This window comes from Scyliorhinus torazame, chromosome 12, assembly GCF_047496885.1.
Source record: "Scyliorhinus torazame isolate Kashiwa2021f chromosome 12, sScyTor2.1, whole genome shotgun sequence".
Taxonomy (NCBI): domain Eukaryota; kingdom Metazoa; phylum Chordata; class Chondrichthyes; order Carcharhiniformes; family Scyliorhinidae; genus Scyliorhinus; species Scyliorhinus torazame.
Genome location: NC_092718.1, coordinates 182117987 through 182129256, shown reverse-complemented (window position 1 = coordinate 182129256; position 11270 = coordinate 182117987). Strand labels below are relative to the sequence as shown.

The following is an 11270-nucleotide window of genomic DNA, read 5'->3' as shown; positions in this document are numbered from 1 at the left end:
TTTATAAGCTTCAAACAAGACAACTAATTTACTAGTTTATGCCCTCACGACCAAATTGAATACTGATTTAGTGTGCAATCTGTCATTGACTACTGTGCCAAGCAAGAACGTCTGCTCACATAATTGACACAACAATGCAGAACATTCTGGATAGATGCCCACCTGTCAGGAGTGATCTTGATGTTTTCATTCAAGAGAAAAGCTATTGGCAGCAATACATGCTGCCAACAGTGCCATGAATCAAAGAGCATGTATTGATCTCTGATTATAATTTCTACAATCTGCCTTTTCTGCAGCGTGAAGTCCAATCCCAAAGTAGGGCCAGGCACCAGAATTAACACCCAGCTTCACTCACCCTCCCCAGACTGGAGGTTAACAATCCTGAATATCAGGGAACTGCACTTTGCTCATGTTACCAGCAATGCGAAGAGAAATGAGCGTAATGGAGCAAATCCTATCCACATTTTAAGCTATACCACCACTGATCTCCATCAGTCACAGGTTGGTGGGGCAGATAGAAGTATCCTTGTAACTAGTCCATCTCCAAATGGTCAATATTTTCCTGAATGCAAATGTCTTAAGCCCTCCAGTTCCAATAAGGTTCACGGCAGATCTTGGAAAAATTCAGCAGCTCTGGCAGTCGAAGGTTATTTGGGATTTAATTGTACTTACAACAGCAAACCTCTTCAACCTTCCAGATCTCCAGCCATTGACCTGACTTGGAGTTTCAGTCCCAGAGGGCAGTGTTAATTTCTGCTCTCAAATTCTGCCTGCCGAGTCTACGATATTCTAAAACTAAGGAACGGGGCAGGATTCTGTTTTGACTCCCAACGCATAATCTGTGGATTTTCACGACAGAAACATTGACACCGCACCTGCACCGATTTTGTTACTATTAAGGGGCTAGCACCGGTGCTGTGTGGAACACAAATCTATTCTAATGAAAAACTTGGCAGGATTTGCAGAGTCCTTGATCGACACACTGGAGGCTGACAAGCTGCAGCCACACATCCCATACAGCTGACGCATCACCAGCACCCTGGGGGAGGGGGTCACCTATACAACCCATGGCACCAGGCTCAAAGTGGGTTGTTGGCAGTGTACGCAGCTGCATGGCTACCTTTCCAGCTGCAGCAATGGTATTCAGGTGCCTGCCCACTTTGTGCCAACCCCCACAGCCCTGGCAGAGGCCCCTGGCCAGCAGCACAACTGTCTACAACCTATGGCGATGTTGGATGCTTTCCATACCCCCTCAGCAGCCACGGTGGTTTCACGATTTCTAAAGCAGAACTGAACTGTGTCACCAGGAACTCTGCAGAGGCAGAATCGTGCCAGCCAATTGCAATTCCAGGAGAATCCCACCCAAGGTATTATTTACAATGTAGAGCCATTGCCAGGATTTTCCAAAATCCCAGCCAAGTGTTGACACTGGCATCAAAACCGGCACGAGCCGGTATCAACAGGACTCCAGGCCCATTCTTGGGGGGTTAGCACAGTGCCGGAGTGCTATGCGCTGCTCCGGTGCCTAAAGTCGGCCCTCTCTGCGCTGGCCCCCGGCCAACATGGCAGAGCCCTACAGGGGCCCAGTGCCAAGAAACATAGGCCCCGAGTGCACCCACCGATTGCTTGCCCCCGATCATGTGCCTGGCCACTGTGGAGGGCCCCCAGCCAGAACACCAAGGTCCTGCCAGATGGGACCACACGAGTCCATATCAGAGCATGTCAGGTTTCACACACCGCCCTGGTAATTCTCCGACCAAGTTCAAGCTCCGAGAATCCCACCCCATATTCCTACTGAGTATCCCCATCCCCACCTAACCAGCACATCTGTGGACTCGAGGGAGGAAACTCATGCAGATATGGTGTAAAACTGCAGGTACTCAAGGTTGGAATTGAACCTGGGTCCCTGGCTCCAAGAGGCAGCAGTGCTCCTCTCCCTCCCACCCCACCCAACAGTCTACATTTTGTAATTGTCTTGTCCCCATTGATCCAAGCACATTTCTGGCTCCTTCTCAGCCACCTACAATAAACCATCCTCATCCTTGCTCACATCAAGTCCCATTCACTCATCCACCCTGGTTTGACAGCACCTGGCATCCAAAACAGTCTAGAGATTTTTTGATCCTTTTGCTGAGGTACCGAAGGGAATTTCGGATTCTCCAAAAGGACTCATTGAAACTACTCTGAATAGGCATTATCTCCTTGCAGTGGTGGCAAATGAGAATATTTTACAATGTTAGATGCATACAATTGAGACCGCAGGAAATGTAGTCTTGATTAATTCCTTTATTATGCAGCACTGAAATGCAATGAATGCTAGTGTAAATTTATACAATATTTACTGAACTAGAGATGAGATTCTTTGAGTGATCCAAATGTAGCAATACAAAACCAGATATTGAATTTGCACATGTAGTTTACTACATGCAAAATACTGTAGAAAAGGAAAGCAATACTTGATTTGGTATCTTCAGTCCAGCTGTCCATTGTTCACATTCCTAAAAGTAGAATATAGTAAGATACAAGTTTAGACAAGAGCACGAAATCAACATCCAAGACAATATGACATCAAATTGCCCTTTTTGCATTTACATGACTAAGTCAGGTCCCACCAATGCAAGTATATTTATAACAAAATCAAAATCCATTTCATTGCAGCATAACCTTTTCAGAAACTTTCATGGCATATGTTTGTATAATCACTGTGATGCTCATATCCTTTAAGGCCAGCATTTATTCCCCATCCTAATCAGCACCAGAGGATGTTTTGAAAAATGACTATATTTAGCATGTGTCCATGCAGAGCAATCGAAACAACTGACTAAGAACAGTTGGCTCCCACATCAGCAATCAGATAAAACTCAATTTTACAGGAAGCAGGCCAGACCTGCCAGCTGACTATTCAAACCCCACTAAAAAGTTTTACAAAATGTATCCTATGAGCATAGACTGCAAAACATGGGTCTACAGTAACTAAACACAGGATTTACTCTTTGGTCATTGCGTTAAAGAGTTGTTGGATGTTTGCCAAAAAACCTCTTTGAAATGACCAGGACTGCCTTTTTAAGCAAGCACTATAGAATCTGCACACACAAGTACACAACTTACATTAGCAGTGATATTTCCAGATATTTGAAATTGGAGGCCACTTCATCCAACAGTCTTGTACAGGTGTCAACTCTTTAACCTAAAGAAAACCAAAGTGAAATGGTGCACAAATTAGTAAACGTGACATGTACTGCTTCAAAGGTCAAATCCGATTGGTATCGGTGAACAGTTCCACATGGGGATTCCTGACCGACGAGCATAAACTCTACAAGTAGGGGATGTTCCCAGCCAATTGCGCTACTGGCAGCAACTACAACCAGCTGGGATGGTCTTTTACTTTATGGTCATTTCCACAGCAGACCAGATATTGGAATCCTGGTAGCCTTGGTATGTGACCAGCTGTGTCAAACATTACAATTAGTAGCATTTGCCAATTTAGCTTCAGCACTGAATTCAAATGCCACAAGGTAACTTTTAGGCATTCAACAGGTTAACTACTCAACTGCTATTAATAAAACATTCATAGGCTGTATTTTCTCCTTGAACTAACATACCAGTCAGATTCAGTGCAGTGATCCCTGCAGCCACAAGCTGATGCACCTATAAGTAAAAAGATAACAATGAGACACTGGTTCTACTGGAAACGTGTTACATCATGACAGTTTAATGTAGTGCTACATATGTATCAGTAAAAATTCCAGGTCAACAAGCATGATCAGCAAGCTAACCAACGATGCGAACTGAATTAGTATAGCACTGCTTGTTGAACATCCATCAGGAAGTACTGTTGGGTGCAGATACAACAGTGCAATTGAAAATTCATCAGAAATATAAAAAAGATCAGTTCTAACATTTCTGAAATGCAATATATTTGCATCCAATATTAGACATCGTTCTATAACTTGGTGCACTATAGATGGAATGACTTTAGCTGCACTTGCCAACAAAGCGAAACCAAAATGTTACCACTATTTAATATTCAGTATGCACAAATCTACCAAGACGGCATTTTCCAGTGCGCTATCAAGAACAAACCTACATACCTTATGTTAAAAAGGTAGCAGGAATAATTTTACTCCTCAGCATTCTTGACAACTTTAGGGAAAGAGAAGACATATTAGATCCAAAATGTACAACTAAACGTGGAACAATCTTTGCTACATCAAATCACAAATAGTCCTGTTCAGAAAATAAATTTGTGCTCATTAATTTTCACATAGCAGTTGAACAGAAATCATCATTACAGAACTGCCATTACGGTAGCACAACACCAGGGTCCCAAGTTCGATTCCCGGCTTGGGTCACTGTCTGCAGAGTCTGCACGGGTTTCCTCTGGGTGCTCCGGTTCCTCCCCACAAGTCCCAAAAGACGTGCTGTTAGGTGAATCAGACATTCTGAATTCTCCTTGTGTAGCCAAACAGGCACCCAAATGTAGCGACTAGGGGCTTTTCACAGTAACTATTGCAGTTAGTGTAAGCCTACTTGTGACAATAAAGATTATTTGAGCAATAACCCTTCAAATTAGCTGTGGCCATCTGGGAAGGAGAATGGGATAGAAAAAAATGGGTTGAATTAATTCTGTTGTGCTTAACATTGCAAGTAGTGCTGCAATCTATCCAGATTTAATTGTACAGCTTTCCTGCCAATGGATTTTACACATCCATTCAATGGCTTTTGGAGCAGCAACCTGCCAATGGAAGTGACATACTTTCAAAAAGCAATGTCTCACCCGAGAGGAGCAAAAGAAGCAGGATCAGTGAATATTTTTAAGGCCGAGCTAGATTGAAAAGTCAAATATTATGGGGTAGACAGAACGTAATGTTGAGGGGCAGCATGCATTCAGACCAACCAAGACTATATCAAATGACAGGGCAGGCATGAGCAGAATGGCCTCCTAATCCACATGTCAGGATAGCTTTAACCTCCTTACCCAGTTGTCAAGAAATCCACCTGATCCAGGCCGAATATTGCTCCAAATTCATCTTCACAGCACCAAAAGGCCTGAAAATATGGAGAAATCGTATACACTGAAAATCCAATGTTCTCCAAATCCACCAACCTCATTCCACTTTCCTTTATGAAATACCCATGGGATAGGCCCAGTAAGCAATTGTTTTGTAGTTTAATCCCACTGGTTTAACCACATAATCCAGCGAGCAAAGCAAAAACTACATATTTACTCTTTGAGGCATTTCCAACAACATAAATCTATTGTTGAGTTTCAGTTGGGATAGACCTCAGTACTTCAGGTTTTAAGTAGATTGCTGGTAAAAGTGTAGAAACTTAAAGGAAAGTATATCTGATGTTATGTGCACAAGACAAACTAGATCAGATAGCATCACCATACATTTTAGCTACCATTTCCATCTTTTCTACACCCCAAACACCAAATAAATTAACCTAGTGATATTCAGTTTTTACAAATAACAGATTAGCCGAAACAAATTTGACGACTAGGTACACAAGCATCCCAAACCACCGATACTAAATTTGGCTCTCTCCTTCCCATAGTTGGAAACAAGTGAGAGAGAGGGGAACAGGGGAGTGCCCATACAGTTGGAATTATAAACAAGTCCTGTGACCACATCAGTTCCCTTCCTTTCTATCCAAACTGTAGCCACCTCACATCCAGTCATCTACCCATCACCTCTATGCTTAAAAGACATGCAGCCATTCATCAATTTATCCCTCCAAAACCCTGCCTGACTGTGCCTTCACAATCCTTCAAACCCCATTTTCCACACATCTTATTTCACCTGACCGAGTCATTCTGTATGCACGGTTTCTCATCTCCATACAATGCCACAGGACATTTCCTACCCAAAAACAGATTCTGTAAATTACTTCCACAAAAAGTTACCAAAGAAAGCTAAACTCACCTCCGTAGTCAAGCTGCCCTGGGATGGTCACAATTCCAATACCTGCATAAAGCCATCTCCGTACGAATTTCTAATGGCAGAAAATAATACTTAAGATTTATTTTGCCACATTCATGGTAGATGATGATTTTGTCTGGGTCAGTCAGGTATTAATGTTCAAAAGGTAGTCAGTGGGGTGTTCAGAAAGCCATGTCATTCATTGTCAATCAGAGCAGTTGAACGTTTTGGCATTCATCACAACTTAACTACAGTCAAAAGCTAAAAAACTGATAAGGAGTAACAATTGAGAACTTGAATGGCAGTCTCCAAATAATTAAATATCTACAGAAGAATTATACAGAAGATAATCCATGAATGTCAAGGGAAAGCAGTGACTGCCAATTTGTGGAAGTCGATTTGGGCATCTTGAAAAGTTCATTCCTTATTCCACTAGTGTTCTGGATGCATCAGAGCCTGGTATGGCACCTGCTCGGCCAAAGGCCGTAAGACACTACAGCGTCCATGAATACAGCCCAGACCATCATGCAAGCCCACCTCCCATCCTTCGACTGTTTACACCCACCACTGCCTTGGGAAAGCAGGCAGAATAATCAAAGTAAGAAGTCTTACAACACCAGGTTAAAGTCCAACAGGTTTGTTTCGATGTCACTAGCTTTCGCAGCGCTGCTCCTTCCTCAGGCGAACCAGAGGAGCAGTGCTCCGAAAGCTAGTGACACCGAAACAAACCTGTTGGACTTTAACCTGGCGTTGTAAGACTTCTTACTGTGCTCACCCCAGTCCAACGCCAGCATCTCCACATCAAGAATAATCAAAGACCTCTTCCACCAAGATTATTCGCTCTTCCACTAGTCTGAGAACACGCACAGATTCAAAAAGAGCTTCTTCCCTGCTGTTACCAGACTTCTGATTGACCCCATGCACCTTTTCTACGGAATAACACTACACTCCATATGCTTCACCCAATGTCTATGCATTTATTGTATGTCCTGTTTTTATGTAAAGAACGATCTTCCTGGACTGTACAGAAAAATACAGTGACAATAAATCTACATCTTCTGGGTATTTGCATTAAGACTGGGCACCAGCAAAGCCACTCAATTCATTAAAGCATCAATTAAATGCTTGGTGCTGAGCATATATTGGATTTTTTGGGAAAATACTGCATGCAGCACCCATTGGGTAAAAAGAATTTCAGATAAGGGATGCTCAACCTGTATTTCATAACTGCCAAGATTGCTGCCCCTAACCAATTGAGGAGATTTATACAATCAAAAACCTAACTTAGTCAACAATCACATTTCACTTCCTCGATCACTGCTTCCCAGCAAGTTTCAGTTGAAAAATGCATACAAAATAATCTTTAGGATACAGGGTAGAAAACATTCACACCTTTTAGACCATTCTGTTGCAAGGCATCTTGGGTCCCACCTGTTTTTAAATAGAGAAAAAAATCATCAAGTCTTATGAAATATTTGTTAACTTGGAACTATTTTTGTTGCTGAGTGAGGTTAAGCTCCCAACAAACCATACCAATACTTATTTCAAGCACCCAAGTAACTTAGTAGTAAAGCACTTGTCCCTTCTTTTTAGTAACACAACTGGCGGATTGTGACTAGTTGTGGGTTGCAAAGAAGAGTTTACTTTTAGCACTCTATTCCAGGTTTCTGCCGTGTTAAATGACAAAACCGTGATCAAGTGCTGATCATGAAATCCATAAGTTCTCACCTGCATTTTATCTTAGTTATCTCCATAGCTCAGTTTCTTGAACTCTTAACCATTTCCTGTTGAGAATTGCTGAATTCCAAGTACAGCAACCTGAAACATACAATCCCAGTATCTTACAAAACATCCAATATTAAAGTACAACTAATCACAAAGCTGAACACTAACCAGAACAAAATAGCTCATTTATCCAACTTTCACTTTTCCACTGCTAGTGCAGGAAAAGTGAAAGTGTGCACCATCTGCACGATGCATTTGCCCAGCACCTTCCATCCCCATATCAAAACGTGGGCAACAGGCACACGTTTGAAAAGCTGCAAGGTACTGCCCCCCCCCCCCACCCAAGTTACACAGCATCCAACCATTCCTTCACTGTCAACATTATGAAATTCCTGATGTACATCACAGCAGCTCAAGATGTCTCATCACCTTCCCAAGGGCAATAAATGCTGCCCTTTCCAACTTGGCCATATGTTTCGCGACATGGGATGCTACAAAAGCCCCAAGATGGAGGAACATTGGGAATGAACAAATCTGTCCCTCCACCCGGAGGCCTATTCAATACCGGAGTAGCACAATCATATCATTTTACTAAATGACCCCTCAATGACAGTCCCTCCCATCTTCCCAAATTCTGCCAACCTGCCTCCCATTCTGAATACATGGTATTTGTGAATTTTAAGCAGGCAACCCAGTCTTTAAGCCATATTCCAGTTGTCAGCACTTCACATTGAGGTAGTCACCAACTTTATTCACCAGTTTGCACAATTATACACATGCATTCCTTGTGATCTGTTTGGAAGGTCAATGGCCTATTGACATTTTGTCCCCTACTTCAATCCATTGGTGCCCACTGAGCCTCACACTAGCGGGCCTCCCCAAATTCAAACTGATCCCAGCCCCATTGAGGGACAAACGCCCTTTTTGAAATAATACTAATCTTTATTGTCACAAGTAATGTGACAGCAGTGGTTACCAGTTTCTTCACAGCTCCAGGGTCCCAGGTTTGATTCCCAGAGTCTGCACGCTCTCCCAGTGTCTGCGTGTGTTTCCTTCAGGTGCTCCGGTTTCCTCCCAGTCCAAAGATGTGCAGGTTAGGTGGATTGGCCATGCTAAACTGCCCTTAGTGTTCAAAAAGATTGGGAGGGTGGGGGCGCGCCACTTGGGTAGGGTGCTCTTGCCAAGAGATGGTGCAGACTGGATGGGCCGAATGGCCTCCTTCTGCACTGTAATATGAAATAAATGACCTTTCTATGAAGTAGGTTTACATTAACACCGCGATGAAATTACTGTTAAAAGCCCCATGAGCTCCAAAACCAGTTCTACAAGAATAAGAAACCCTCATCCCTGCACTGCACCACAAGGCAAACAATATTCTATCCTAGTTTCACTCTTGCTGGGAGGTGTAATTAAGCAACTGCCTTAAGAGTTCTTTGAAACCTCCTCACTAGCTACTGAATATCTGACCACAAGTCTCAATACCTGCCCCATGTGCCACTGGTACTGATACGTACAACTAGACTCAACACCCCCCCCATGTAAAATACTCAGTATTTGAGAACCAGAGGCAAAACAAGATGCACGAGTCTCGATGGGGATTATGAATACACCTACCTGTCTCGCGCCTTCAAAGATAACCATGATCCCCTTAGTGAATTCATTTCTAAAGTTTGCTCTTTCCAGCTGCAGTTCCTTGGGCTAGATTTGACTTGCAAAGTGCTGCAACTCCCAAGTCTTTTATTGGTGCACACAGCTCAAAAGGCACTTTCTGGATGGACACCAATCTTCTAACACTGGGGTGGGATGACGACCTTCCAGTAATTCCAGCTGCCTCCCACCAAGCTCGAGCAAAGGGACTTCCTTATGGGTTAAGTGGATTCAAGACCAGAAGAGATCTGCTAGGATCTGATTGAATGGCAGAGCAGGCTCGAAGGGCTGAACTGCCTACTCCTGTCCCCAATTCCCATGTTCCTACCCACGTGGCCCCCAAGGCACATGGTGGACTGAAGTTCCGGCATGAATTGCAAGAAGCGAGTCCCGAACAGCCTGGCCCGAATCCAAAACCTTAATTTCCCGCCTCAGTTCAAACCAATGCCTAGTAAGACTAACACGGCCCTTTGCAAGGCAGATATGGTGTCGGGTTGTGGATATGTCACAGGCCTCATTGTCATCAATGCCATGGTCAGTGCGCAGAGATGGAAGCAATGCCCGTCTTAGTCTAGCCGGGGTCATGGGAAAGGGAAGCGGCCCCATTGTAGAAGCGCCCCGATCAAAAGACCCGGCCGAGTAAGTGTAGGGAGCGGTGGGGTAGGAACCACAGAATCCCCGGGGACAGCTAGCGAGGCCGTGCGGCAAGAAATTAAATCTTCTCCGAACCCGCCCCCCATGGAAACCCAGCACCCACCTCGGCGAGCGGCCGCCATGGAAACCCAGCACCCACCTCGGCGAGCGGCCACCATGGAAACCCAGCACCCACCTCGGCGAGCGGCCACCATGGAAACCCAGCACCCACCTCGGCGAGCGGCCACCATGGAAACCCAGCACTCGCCTCGGCGAGCGGCCACCATGGAAACCCAGCACCCACCTCGGCGAGCGGCCACCATGGAAACCCAGCACCCACCTCGGCGAGCGGCCACCATGGAAACCCAGCACCCACCTCGGCGAGCGGCCACCATGGAAACCCAGCACCCACCTCGGCGAGCGGCCACCATGGAAACCCAGGCCTCCAGGAGGCACCAACCGCATTACCGGTCGTAAAGATTTTTCCCAGATTAGAGGGGGGGTTAATAATCACTACAATCTCACTCGGTATCACCGGGGTCTGGATAGGCCGCCGTGTGCCGCTCGGCCGCAGCTCCCGACCTACCATCCGTTCCGCTGTCATCAGAGAAAGAGAGCGCGGGGAGCCGGGAGCGGCCCTTTTATAGGCGCCAGGAGCCGCGCAGAAACTGCCTGCAAATCGCGCCGCCCCACTCTGGTATTTTACTGTTTTAAAATGAAAGTGACCCAGGCCCAGCTTGAGCCCCGCAGTTTTTTATTCTTCGAATAAAATTATTAATTTTCGAAAATTACCAAAATGCTTTGCGCGATGTTCCCGCCGCTCCCTTTTGCCGCGCAGCCGCAGTCGTGCCCAGCTCACCTCACAGCTCAGCTGGCTGGAGAGCAGGTTCATGCTGCAGAGCTAGGCCAGCAGCCTGGGTTCAGTTCCCTGATCGGCTGAGGTGATAATAATCTTTATTGTCACAAGTAGGCTTACATTAACACTGCAATGAAGGTACTGTCAAAATTCGCGAGGGCCCCATCTGAGGTGAAATCACCTCACGTCAGCTCTCGCCCCTTAAAGGGGAAAGCAGTCTATGGCCATCTGGGACTATTACTTTATACAGCGCTGGAAATGTATCCTCTTCCTATGTACAAACACTTCTACCAGAGATCACATACACCAAGCGAGGAAAACTAACAAAATCTACCCACATGCCACTATTAAACTGAAAGTGCACTGAGACAGGCACCTAGAACATACGGCACAGAACAGGCCATTCGGCCCACGATGTTGTGCTGAACCTTTGTCCTAGATTAATCATAGATATCATTGAATTTACAGTGCAGAAGGAGGCCATT

The 11270-nt window shown here is 45.0% G+C and overlaps 1 long non-coding RNA gene and 3 other non-coding genes across 7 annotated transcripts; all 4 read right to left on the bottom strand.

The window, feature by feature from the left end:
• Positions 1-2268: 2268 nt before the first annotated feature.
• On the bottom strand, positions 2269-10561 carry LOC140386775 (uncharacterized). 4 transcript variants are annotated; one of them, XR_011933667.1, is made up of 9 exons: positions 10516-10561; positions 7653-7742; positions 7317-7355; positions 5928-5997; positions 4979-5049; positions 4092-4143; positions 3603-3648; positions 3109-3187; positions 2269-2498 (listed from the first exon to the last, which is right to left on the bottom strand). It is a non-coding gene; the product is annotated as an uncharacterized lncRNA (long non-coding RNA). The 4 variants fall into 4 exon arrangements; XR_011933668.1 differs by having other exon boundaries at positions 10455-10538; XR_011933670.1 differs by lacking the exon at positions 10516-10561 and adding an exon at positions 9264-9285.
• Positions 3727-3858, bottom strand: LOC140387589 (small nucleolar RNA SNORA8). The gene has a single exon (XR_011933922.1). It is a non-coding gene; the product is annotated as a small nucleolar RNA SNORA8 (small nucleolar RNA).
• LOC140387591 (small nucleolar RNA SNORA18) lies at positions 5157-5290 on the bottom strand. Its single transcript, XR_011933924.1, has one exon. It is a non-coding gene; the product is annotated as a small nucleolar RNA SNORA18 (small nucleolar RNA).
• LOC140387592 (small nucleolar RNA SNORA40) lies at positions 7500-7627 on the bottom strand. The gene has a single exon (XR_011933925.1). It is a non-coding gene; the product is annotated as a small nucleolar RNA SNORA40 (small nucleolar RNA).
• Positions 10562-11270: the final 709 nt, after the last annotated feature.